At 41.7% G+C, this 12148-nt stretch overlaps 1 protein-coding gene across 1 annotated transcript in view; it reads right to left on the bottom strand.

The window, feature by feature from the left end:
• LOC128878218 (uncharacterized) overlaps positions 1-7486 on the bottom strand; it is a 64387-nt gene extending 56901 nt beyond the window's left edge. Inside the window, exon 1 of the mRNA XM_054126238.1 lies at positions 6631-7486. The gene's annotated coding sequence lies outside the window, so the exon portion shown is untranslated. The remainder of the gene's footprint in view (positions 1-6630) is intronic.
• Between the last annotated feature and the right edge of the window lie 4662 nt (positions 7487-12148).

Raw genomic sequence — 12148 nt, 5'->3', positions numbered from 1 at the left:
AATTATTCAAAAGAATAAAAACGATCAAAAAATGAACGAAATATTGAAATTGAAGTGAAGTCTAACGTATGAATTTTTTGTTATATAAAATCTAAGATTAAAAAATAACGACTGCCAGTCGATGTTTCATCTAAACGCCACGCTTGCGCAACATTTCTGCGACACAGCTTCCGTGCACCGCCGAATCAAAGCTTCTTTTATTTCATTTTAATAACGCGTCGGACAATTTTTTTCTTTATTTTCAATTATTTCCTTTCTTGAAAAAAGTGCCTTTTCCAGAATCGAAATCGATCCACTGGCCGTTAAATCAACCGCAATGGCCGATCGACGTGGAGAAAACCGCGGAAACGGCCATTTTCATCGGGTCGACTTCGAACAATCAACGTAGACGCACGGTTCGATTAAACCGAGCTTTCACGCGCGAACAGAAATCGAGTTTTCCCGACGTAACATTCGCCGTTAACCGAAATAATGCTGGGACGGCCGACGATAGTCCATTGCAACGAAATAATGAACAATTTTGAATTTTTCATTTAAACTCGACGTTTTTCTCGCGTGATTACCTCGTTTCTTGATAAAAACTCTCCATAGAGGTATACAAATTACAAAAAGCAATCTAGTAAACAATAGGAACACAGCTCTCCCAACAAATGAACAAATTTACATTCGAATGGAGCTTTGTACTCAGGTACAAAGATTTCTACTTCGGCCTCCGTCTTTATTTTTGAAGCTTTGTTATATTTTGAGAACACGTGGGAAGCAAACCTTGCACAGTCTAAATTGAATGGCAGGTGTGATGTTTCCAAACAAATTTTTCATTATAAATATGTACATGAATAAACTTCACAAATGTATACATTTATAATCAAACATTTATTTGAAAACATGAAACCTGTTACTTAATTTGGACGAATTACTTTAATAGACATAGAGGGTAAGAATACTTATGGGACTGACTGTATACGATATTATAACGTAAAATTTCCAATTCTTTAGGGGCAAAGACGAAAAATTAAATTTTCACGTATTTCGAAGTAACCTGATTATCGTGCCACTGCATCACGTGTGGCGGGTCCGCGTCGGAAGCTTTCTGGCGGAATTGGAAGTCCTCCATCGACGGAGGAAGAAACTTAACCGTCGAATAAATTTCCTACCCGTCCCCCTCAGCCGTTATTACGCTCGCTCGGACCCCGTCTCGCTCGTGAAAGTTCCTCGAGGAAGTGCATAAACAAGGAAGAGGACTTTCCGAGACAATCTCCTGCGAGAAAAATTCCATCGTGGAACGGTAAAGGAATTCCTGGCGGCGCGAATAACATTGCTGCGTTTCCCGACACACGGTTCGCCGACTCCCTCAATCGGAGAATCAGTATTTTCGACGGAAGACTCGCGAAATCGAGTTATTTCGAATGTTTCTAACTCAACGACAAAGCGATAACTATTAAAAAATTACCAACATTTTTTGGAGTCGAAGAATAATAAAACAAGGTAGGAATACTGGTCCCTGTACCTACCATAGGCCTATATAGACCATAATTTAATCAGACTGACGCTAAAGTTTCGAAGCACATCTGAAGTCCAAGAAGTCGAATCGGGGTTAAGTGTGGATCACAGTTATGTTCAGATTAGGGTTAAATCCAGAGTGGTCTGGTTTTGGCGGTGAGTGGTAGTTCGCGATAAATCTAAATTGAATTTAAGTTAGACTCGGATGGCCGCTAGACTGGATTTGGGTTAGACGAGGGAAAAAACATCCCTCTTTATTACACGTCTCGCGGCCGTTATTACACGTTCCGCCTTCTCCTGCCATAATTCATCGCGCGGGAGGCGCTTAATATATTCCGAAGCCAGCGTTCCCGCTAAAAAATATAACTGCCCGTGAATCCCCAGATAGCACCGGAATTAAGCTCGGGAAAACACGTTACGCCACGGAAATATTCGGTATATTTTACGATCTATGGAGATTCCAGCGTGTACACGTTTTCAGGTCGCTGGCTGGGTCGGATCGAAAATGGAGGAAACCTGTGATCTGTGGCACCGTGAGTCGTAGCATTAGCTCATACCGCATCAAATTGCAAATATTTCACCAGTTGGAGATAAGATACTGAGGCTAATATATTAAACATAAAATAATATGAAGTAAAATATATCGCGCATCCCGTAGTTATAACCTTATTAATTTTTCATTTGTATCATTAAGGAGCGAACAGTGCTTTCGAATGATGCATTACGCACCTGAATAATTAATTAATGTTTGGTACCAATTAACCGTATCACCTACAGGTTGTTTAAGATTTAAATTCAATGTATCAAGGGAGAGACTAAAAAATTTTTCCAAGATGCTCCAATAGACGATAAAATCGTAAAATTTAATTCGATAATTTAAGTAGAATAACATTGCAAATTTCATGCTACCTTCTCGGTCACGGTTTGGAAAATGTTCGGTACCCATAGTTTCCCCAAGTGCCTCTTTTGCATGTATTATATTTCAAAGTAACGACCACTATGAGAATTAATTTCGCATCCGTGCTCCGTTGTAATTGATTGATTTACGGAAAATGGAAACGCGTATATTTAAAAGTCTTTTATTTCTATATACGCGTATATTTAAAAGTCTTTTTATTTCTATGTAGCCGCGCTTCGAAATTTAAACGATTCATAGCATTAACAACGGATACCATTGGGTTTATGAAAATGAATTATTCCGTCGCGCTTTATAAGAACGAATCACACGGGATAATTCCAAACAATTTTCTAAATGAAGCAACGTGTGGAGTGGCGGTTCATGTACAAAGAACGAACTAATTAATTTGGAAACACAACTTAACGCAGAAATCTTTAGTCAAAGAACTTGTTGAAAATTATAACTTAAGCTATAAACCGCGTTAAGCTGTTCGCAATTTTCCCTAGAAAACCAATTTAAAATTAATTGTTGTCACTCTGTATATTTGTGCAATATTTTCAATAACTTTTAATACGTTCGAGATCAAAAAAAGGAGAATAATTACTAAGTATTATATGTAACATAATTCGGCTTCTTAATAATGGATTTCATCCCGTTGCTGCGCGTCGATGTTACAACTTTAACTACTTTGTTCTATTAATCTTTCATTACCGAGGTTCGTTAGTTTCTTTACTTTATTATACTTTGTTCCATTAGCGCCATTTTGTCAGAGACAGGTACACGTCGATGCATTCCTAACCATCGGAACGGTCCTAGCGGAATTGAAATTGTTCGTGATGAAATCCCACCCCCTCCTGCCCTTCTCTATCACCGTCCAGAATCGAGCCTAACTAACTGGCAACGAAAACACGAAAGGACGACGAACGCAGAGGACCGACGCCCGACACGGAGAAACGAAATGAAACTGCTGAGAGCCGAAAGGAGAAATTGCTCTTTTCAACCAATCATCCCCCCTGCCCCTCCGATTCGCCCTTCCTCTGTGCTCGTTCCCTCGTTTCTCCGCGAACTCGAATCAACGTGATTAATTACGATATCGCTTTTTACTCGCGGTTCCCTCTCGCCCTCGTTCGTTCGATTGCCACTTCACCTTTTTATTCTCGCCCTAAATCGCGGCCCACTTCAGCGACGCTCTTTTGCCAGCTCAATTTTCTCTTTTTCTTTTCTTTCTTTTTTTTTTTCAATAGAAAATTCTTTTTTGTCCTGCTATGTATGATCGATAATAGCGATGAAATCGGTACATTTTGATTCACAGTTCCACGTAGGAAATCGAGGCGACTGTTTCTCTATCCACTCTGACGAGGAGAAATTTTAATTAAATTTTATTTCCATCGCTTTCAGCTACCCTACGATGTTTAGAGTCTTCCTTTTGCTTACTTTATCTCTACCGCTAAGTCCATCTGAGTCCATCTTTTTCCATTGCACCCATTTTCATTATCCTCGACTCCATTTTTCCTTCTAATTATGACAAATAATATTTACCATTCGCGCAGCGCGATTGATTTAATTAATATATTTGAGCAGATATCGTTCCTTTTGAATATCCATTTTCCGCGGTATTACAATGGCGATAGAGCGATGTGTCAGTGAGTATTTTGACGTATTCGTTTCAGTTAATTCATTCTACGTTTCTAATCAGCCAGCCGAATTAATTTGTTCGCGTTTGTGGCTGTGCCAGTGGGATGATTGACGACGAAAAAAATGTGGGCGCTGAACGAATCTGTTCGGGGAATCGATACTCGAACTTCCCTCGCCAGCGAACGAAATACGTTTCGGTTTTAATCTGATTCCCGCGGGAGAATTTTGATGTTTCAATCGCCTCGTTAAAGGGGAAGGTTTCGTAAATAAATGGAGTATGTTGGAGGAAAATGTTTCGCGCCGTGATTACGGCTGGAATGAGTTCGAACATCAACAAACTGGGAATGAAAGTATATAAATAATAAGTTTCACGCATTGATTTTTTGTCCTTAATTCTTGGTGAGAAATTCGAATCGTATAATTTAGTAATTTCTCTCACTGTATCTACCACAGACGAAGTATAAACACACTTGACTGCTTAACGGAATTAACGGTATCATAAACCTTTCTTCCGTGTGGATTAAAATGGCGAATCTAACGGCTGAGCACTAAACGTGCCACGAAATCCTGTCGCAAAATGGGGATTAAAATTTCATCTCTCGGTTTTGGGACTTCGATAAATTTTGTCAACTAGACGGCAATAAAGAGGTGCGGTAGAATTTTAGCGAAACCCTAAAAATATCTCTATAACGATTCAGGACAAGGAACTCGGACAATAGAGTACTAAAATGAACGATCGATGAGCGAACGATCGCCACGGTTATTGCACGTTCCTTGTTCGTTCGGCGAGGACCATTCGGAAAGACCATCATGGCGATTTACAAGACCATCTTCGTTTCTGAATCAAGAGAAACATGTTGCTGTTTCCATTACGCCTTTACCTTTAGGTTAAAGAACCCTAACTCGGTAGATATGCGTGAAAAGGCAGAAGATACAGTGGAGGAGGTACTATGGCGGGGATAACCAGTGAGTGGCCTTGAGCAGCTAATCTGTGCTACTCCTACTATGACTCCAACGTTATATCTATTTGTAAAAAATACTTTAGCAGGTCTTTTTTACTGAAATTCTATTTGAATAGTATTTCTACCGATATTTGTGAATGGCGCGAAACTAATTTATAGGCGATGTAACTCGTGCATAACAACTCGATAACAAGGTATCAAAACCAAAAGCATCAGAATGCATTAACGACGACGGATCTCGTGAAAAACGTCGATCGGTCCATTTCGAGCGACATTGTTCTTCGAACAGAAGCGAGAGGGAGTTCGAAACCGCGAAATATGTCGAGCCGCGTAGAGGTTTGTTCAACCCGCGATGTCGCGCTCATTGTTCTCGGTCCGTGAAATTTATCCTACCATTTCTCACAATCGCACTGTCAAATCGTCCGTTATTAATTCAAGCTCCGTGTATTCACGAACGGATTAATTCGAATTGTATATAGCGGCGGTAACCGTGCTACGGTACGCGTCAAAGTTTCCCAACTGAATCAACCCTAGAGTGAACACGTTCTGCTACCAATTTAATCAGGAAATGGGGGCAAGAGTAGATTTCGAATTTTCAAATTTCCCGAGGCTGTAATCGGAGCCGTATCGAGCGAAAGGAGCTTTTAAATGAAGCTATTCGAGGCTCTTTAAAGAAATATTACCTGCATAAGCTATTTATGCTAATTTCCCATCAACGGTTTCTTATTCGCTCTGTCGTCACACTTTCGCAAATTGAATTCCCACCAAGGTATATAACCTATCGTATCAGATAGAAAATGTCGATATAAAAACATTGCATACTATAAAATTTACTTTTCCTCAACATTAACAAGTTGAATCAACATGTAACACCACCGACCAACACCAGTTTTGATTGCTAGTTAACCAATTTCCGGCATGACATCGGAATTAACGTTCAATCGGCGAAGTGTAAAGTTCGTAATTAAATAAAAATAACGAATGAACGATAAATGACCGTTCGTACGCTAATTTTTGAATGAAAATGAAAATGTAAAACGTGGAAGAAAATATTTCACGAGCGAACCAGAGATGGGCAACGAACAAACAAGTTTATTCGTTACTTTTTGAATGAAAATTTTAATTTGAATGACAGAATATAACACCATAAGTTGATTCCATTTATCATCCGTTACTGGAAATCAAATTTCGTTTCATTTCTACGGTATACAAACGAATATTTAAATAGTTAACCACACAAATTGCACTCGTCGATCCAAGCACGCACAGGCAACCATCGATCAACTATACCAAGAAAAAAAGATCACGTTATTTCGAAACATCCACGGGATCCAAAAAAAAAAAAAAAATAAACCATAATCACTCCCATTGAAAGAGAACCGACGTCGAAACAAATCTCCTTTCGATATCATAAACCTCTCCGGAGATTCTAGCCAGAGGCTCGACTTACGGAACCACTGTCATCGCGTTGCAAAAATCACAAAACAAACTGAAAACGAGAATGAACCGTGCAGCGAGATAGAAGAATGACAGAGAACTTTCCCAGAGAATCGTCGCACTGGCACCAGGAGCACGCGGTCGCCTGTCAAAACAAAGCACAGGAACCGAGACGAAGCTTACGATCTAGGGATCTACCTTGAGATCGTGGCAGGACACTCGAAGAGGGGACATCGAACGTGTACGATCCACCAGCCTCGTCACTCCCCCTCTCTCTGTGTCTATGTGTGTGTTTCGGGTAAACGTTTCCTCTCGGATGGGCAACTGAACGGACGCTGTCGAGCTTGCGATGGCACGTGAACACCACGACCGAGTGGCGCGACTGAACTCGGCTGAACCGTGTCGTAGCTTGACTCGACCGAAGCTCTCGGGCCGGCGCTCTCGACCGCCTAGTGGGGGTGGATGTGTAGAGGAGAGGGATGGAGGATCCGCGAAGCGCGAGACAGAAGGGTTGAAAAGAGGTAGGAGCGCCGAGACGAAGAGGAGGGGACGAGGAAACGTGTGAAGCTTCGAGGAGAGGGAGGAAGCGCGAGCGAAGAACGACAATGCGTGAAGGGTTGGAAAGATGTAGAGAAAAGGGGTGAAGAAAATAGAGATGCATAGGAAGAAGACAAAAGGTGAAAGGATAATACGAACGAGCGGGGGAGGAGGAGGGAATTTTTTAACGCGGCTGGGAAAAGCTTAACCTGCTTTTTTATTCAGGTGGCGGGGTTTATTTAATTATGGACCTGAATGCAACAATTATTAGGTTGGGGATGGGGTAATGTAGCATTTCTCGAGCTTCTTAATAACTGTTACCAAGCTAATATTTTTATGTAAAGTTTGATAATAGTGGCACTGAGTTTGGTGATAAACGTGGTAAATTCAAGGTAAGTTGATGCTGCGTAACCTGACTCTGGGGAGACTTAACCCTCCGTTTTGCTATGAGTTCGCGAAATATCGAGTAATACATTTACGTTAGACGGCATCGATACTTTTCTCGAAACGAGAAGTTGACTGTTTGACGAAATGCTTGAACTATGTATCCCGCCGAACGTACGTCGAGAAGGGAAATTTCTTCCAGGCTATTTTCCCAAGTACCATTTACATTGTACATGCTCTCGCTGCACTTCGCCGTGACGCAGAACCATGTCCCGTTTATCTTTCACGGTGAACGTTTCACTAGCCAAGAACTGCTCAGGGACTCGGAACATAAAATATGTCGTCAAATGTTGGCATGAACTTTGTTTCTGAGAATCGGGTTTACGATGAATCGAACGTTGGAAACGAAAATTTCCTACTGCATTTATAAACGATCACCAGCAACTTGAAATTTCGAGAAAGACACTCTCGAGGCGAGTACGGGGTCAGGTTGGACAACGGAATTCCTCGTACGATTAAGAATCGAGTGCAGCCGCTGCACGCTCGAAGGAGCAAAAAGTTAACGCGAAACGAACCTCGAGTTTGAGTAATAGTAATGCGTGGAACGGTAGCGGAATGAACCGTGGTATTTGGGTGCGTGATAAATGGGAAAAGATATTTCGTTGCCATGTCTGGAAGAAAGGAACTGAGAAAAAGAAGAGGAATAATGCAGTATAAGGTGAAAGTGGGAGTAAAACAAAAGTTACCGGGAGGAGAACTGATATAATGAAATACGCAGAAAGTATGAAAAGGTTGGAAACAGAGGGAATCGAGGCAGGATATGCAGAAGGTTAATATACTGTCACGACGCAGGCAATCAATATCGTCGGTTGACGCGACAGTAAATCGCCAATAAAGGAATCGACAAATAAACTGAAAAAAACACTTTTTCGATATTCACAGGAAGATGGAACAAAACAAAAGGAGGAAACGTATCCAGGACACTGAATCGCAGATGAAATTGTCCGATTGGTTATACGAAAAGCCACGAATAAACGAATAAACGAATAAACTGAGGTGAACAACTTTAGCGACTCTGATGCTAGATTCACGACTGATTTGTACGATACCGTGGATGTAACTCTGTAATATTCGAAATGATTCAGACAGTTTAACAATGAAATCATTCCTGTGTTTTGTTGTTTTTCTCGTGAGAACAAATTTTATTAATAATATCGTGATAATAATTGATACTTACAAAACCAAATTCATTGAAAATTTGTGAAAACATATTCGAGGGTCTGTATTTCGTCAACAATTTCGAAAGCAGAAAAATTATGACATAAACCTCCCTTCTTTTGGAATGGACTGCAACATATTTCAATTTACACAAGATCCCGACGTCCAGTACGGGAGTGATCGATTTAGCGTGGAGGGTGAATCACGCGGGTAAATGCGAAGACACGTACCGGGGCTGGCATTGTGGAAAGGCATCGCGGTAGCAGGAAAACCCTTGTATTCGACTTGAGTAACGACCGTGGCGGGAATCGCCAACCGTACATGCAACGTTACACATCGCCTGGAATGTTTGTTGCACTCGCAGAACCGTGAACGGAACTTATTACAGCAGACCTCTGCAGCGAAAGAAACACATTTACAACTTAACGAGAATTAAGACCGCCGCGACTACCAGGGTGTTTCGCAACTGATGGTGTAATTGGGTTGCCGACACTGTACGAGAAAAAAAGTCGAAAACTTGGAATAATAACCAAGTTCTTAATGGTTCTCGCCGGACAACTCTCTACATGCCTTTAAATTTGCAGCTTCGTTAGATAAACACAGATAAACCTTAGCGAAATTCTAAGTAATATCGATGTCATTTGGAATACTTTCGGAATGGCGAGTATAACAGTGTCGAATGCTTCTATTCTTGATTTAGTAATTCGAATACGTATAGCTTTAACACGCCTGTGGAGTTTCCAGCACGAGTGAAAAGACTAAAATTGACTTCCATTAAGCCTCGAAAAGCCAAAGAGAAGCAATCAGCTGGTTTCGTCAGTTTCTACTCAAAGTTGTCGTCGGTTCCCTCCCCCCCCCCCCCCAAAGCTTTAATCGTTAATAACGCGTCGCAGAAACTGCGAGTTATCGGAGTTCTAATCCACCAATGGAAGTTCGACTCGATGGAGGCGCAAATATTTTGATACTTCGCAGACCAAACATTGGCGCGATCCGGCCGTTTCATTGACGTCAAGCGAGCTTTCAGCGTTTCACCGATGAAGCCTCGACAAAGACGGTGAAGTTTCCGTGCCTCAAGTTCAACACGCCCTTTGTGTATACACTCGACGCTTAACTTCTTAGAAAGGAAATTTTCATGGATACCCGCCAGAGCGAAATTTCATCAGAATAGCGTGAAAGGTCTCGAACATTTTCTATTAGCCAAGACAAAAAAAAAAAACAAAAAACAAAAAATGGAAAAGAGAACGAAGGAAAGTATTTTAGTTACATTCGTAGACATTTCGAATATTTCTCAAACAGCATCGAGAAGCTGTTTTTCTTAGAGAATCCAGAAGCAACCGTGACTTCAATAGTTCGTCAGGTAAGATGTCAGTTTAGTTTTAGAAGCAATCAGGCTTCATACTGTATGGGATAGCAATTAAGCTCCATCAGTTTATAATTATTTCAGGAAGCAATTAGGCTCAATTTACACAGTTATTTTAAGTTACGCCACGGTAACTACCTGTTTGGTATCTATTGTTACAGTGGACACTCAACTATTCGTGTTCGTGAAAATCCTTTTGAATATTACAACCTCAAAAGGATACATTTTTGAAATTCTCATAGTAAATGCACACGACAGTCTCAGTGATCAATCCATACAACAAAAGGTTAAAAACTACTGTTCCAACGGTTCCTGGCAATGCATAATTCTCGCTTTTCTCAGCATAATTACGACCCCTGACGTATGCAAGGATCCAATAGCGAGGAGTTACGACGCGCAGGGGTAATTCGCAAGGACAGGAAATCTGTCCGTCTGCTACAGGTCTGCACCGTTAGCAGCGAGTGCACGAAGGGCCAAAAAAGAAGCTACAGACTGGCGTAATTGAAGGAAGATTCACCGGGCCGAGAGCACGGGGCACCTGTTCCCCGCCGCGTTGAAGGAGGAGGCATTCATCGCGAACAAAGGGATTCGAGCACCCTTCTCGCGTCCTCCCTCCGCTCTCCGCGGTAGTTCTAGCTTCGTCTAGCAAGTATCATCTTGAAAGCCGATCGCGCTACTAGGAAGTCGGTCGTGGCTCGTTCGGAGTCGGATTCTCATTAAAAATTCACGCGAGCCAACCGGCCAGAGTGTTCGCCGGGGCTTAATCAATCAGGAGCCGCTTAAGCATTCGGCCTTCTTCCTTCTCGTCCGTCAGGGGGTTGAGAAGTCAGCCGAAAGTCTCTCGTTCTTACCCCTGGGGCTCCATTATCGCGGCGCGAAAGACACCCTTTGAGATCTATGTTGGTGGATCCTCCATCGCCAGAGATCCTCAACTGGCGTCCAAGTTGCCCCCTGAGAATCTTTGTGACCACGGTTTCTTGGAGGATCAGAAAGAATATTAACGAAAGATCGTAATAACTGTTGGAAAGAAAGAATTTTTTAGATTTATAAAATGTTCCAATTAAAGTTATCATCAAGATACTGAGAACACTGCTGTTTTCAAGAAAATCTTGTTTGAACAGAGCAAGACGAGGCAGCTGCCAACTTTTAAAGTATCGATTTGCTGAAAAGTAAACGGGCGACGTAATTAGATGATTCCGAGGAGAAATGCAAATCTGATCGGTAAGCTCGCGTCTTATGGCTCCGGCTTCAGTCACGATCCTTTAAGAACACCTTGGATGGAGAATGTAAGCCTTGAATTTACCATTAGATCCGTTTTCAGGATTTAAACTACTTGGATTTCCAAGAAGAACAAACTGAACTCTAAACTGCGAACTATCCGAGCTTCCACCGTTGCGCTTCTCGGATTCTCCTGATAACTATTCTGACTTCTGAATTCAAGTCATGGTAATAAATCAAAGATGCATAGGAATCAGTGTTGGTATACCAAGTACCGAGAAACGCACCGACACAATTTATTAAGTTGATTACCACCGGTGGACGTTTGGATTTTGTGAAAGTATTCTAGACACTGCACCGACGATTAATTTCTGTTGAATAAGTTTAAATTTGCTCGAAAAAAAGACATTGTCCCTCTGTAATTCCCCAAGCGTTTTCCACCCACCGGTTTGTTTATTTTTATTTAGACTCGCGATACCTTTGTCCGTAAAATACTCAGCTGTGGGAGCCCCGCGACAGCCAACAGCTGGACACGGAAAAAGTGTGCTTTTGCAGAGATAAAATTGGACGATTCATCGAGAAATCGGGACGTACGAGTCACTTAGCAGATTACGCGTTCAAATATGAATAAGCTTTCTGCGAGGGTCGTGCGGACGTCGATAATTTAACGCAATCGTGATAATTCAGCCTGAAACGCAATTCCCCTGCTGACAACGGAATCTTCTCCCTTGCGTTATAAATTTCCGTTCGGCGAGGATATTACCAGCGAACGTTAAAAATTCCTGTAAAATACGGCGCCCTGTCAAAAGTCGGATCCGAACTTCTTCGAGCCGATAAATCTACGGAAATACCTGCGCTGTCAAAAACAACGCGCAGCCCGCGGATATGAATCATTATTTACAAAACGCGGCAGCTCGAAAATTCTCGAAACTCGGGGGCTGCATTTCCACTGAAGCTTTTGTCGAAATATCGGAATCCTATTTCTCTCCTTTCAACTTC

The sequence above is a fragment of the Hylaeus volcanicus genome, chromosome 6 (assembly GCF_026283585.1).
Source record: "Hylaeus volcanicus isolate JK05 chromosome 6, UHH_iyHylVolc1.0_haploid, whole genome shotgun sequence".
Classification (NCBI taxonomy): domain Eukaryota; kingdom Metazoa; phylum Arthropoda; class Insecta; order Hymenoptera; family Colletidae; genus Hylaeus; species Hylaeus volcanicus.
The sequence above is the reverse complement of the archived record's forward strand: the minus strand, read 5'-3'. Positions and strand labels throughout refer to the sequence as shown.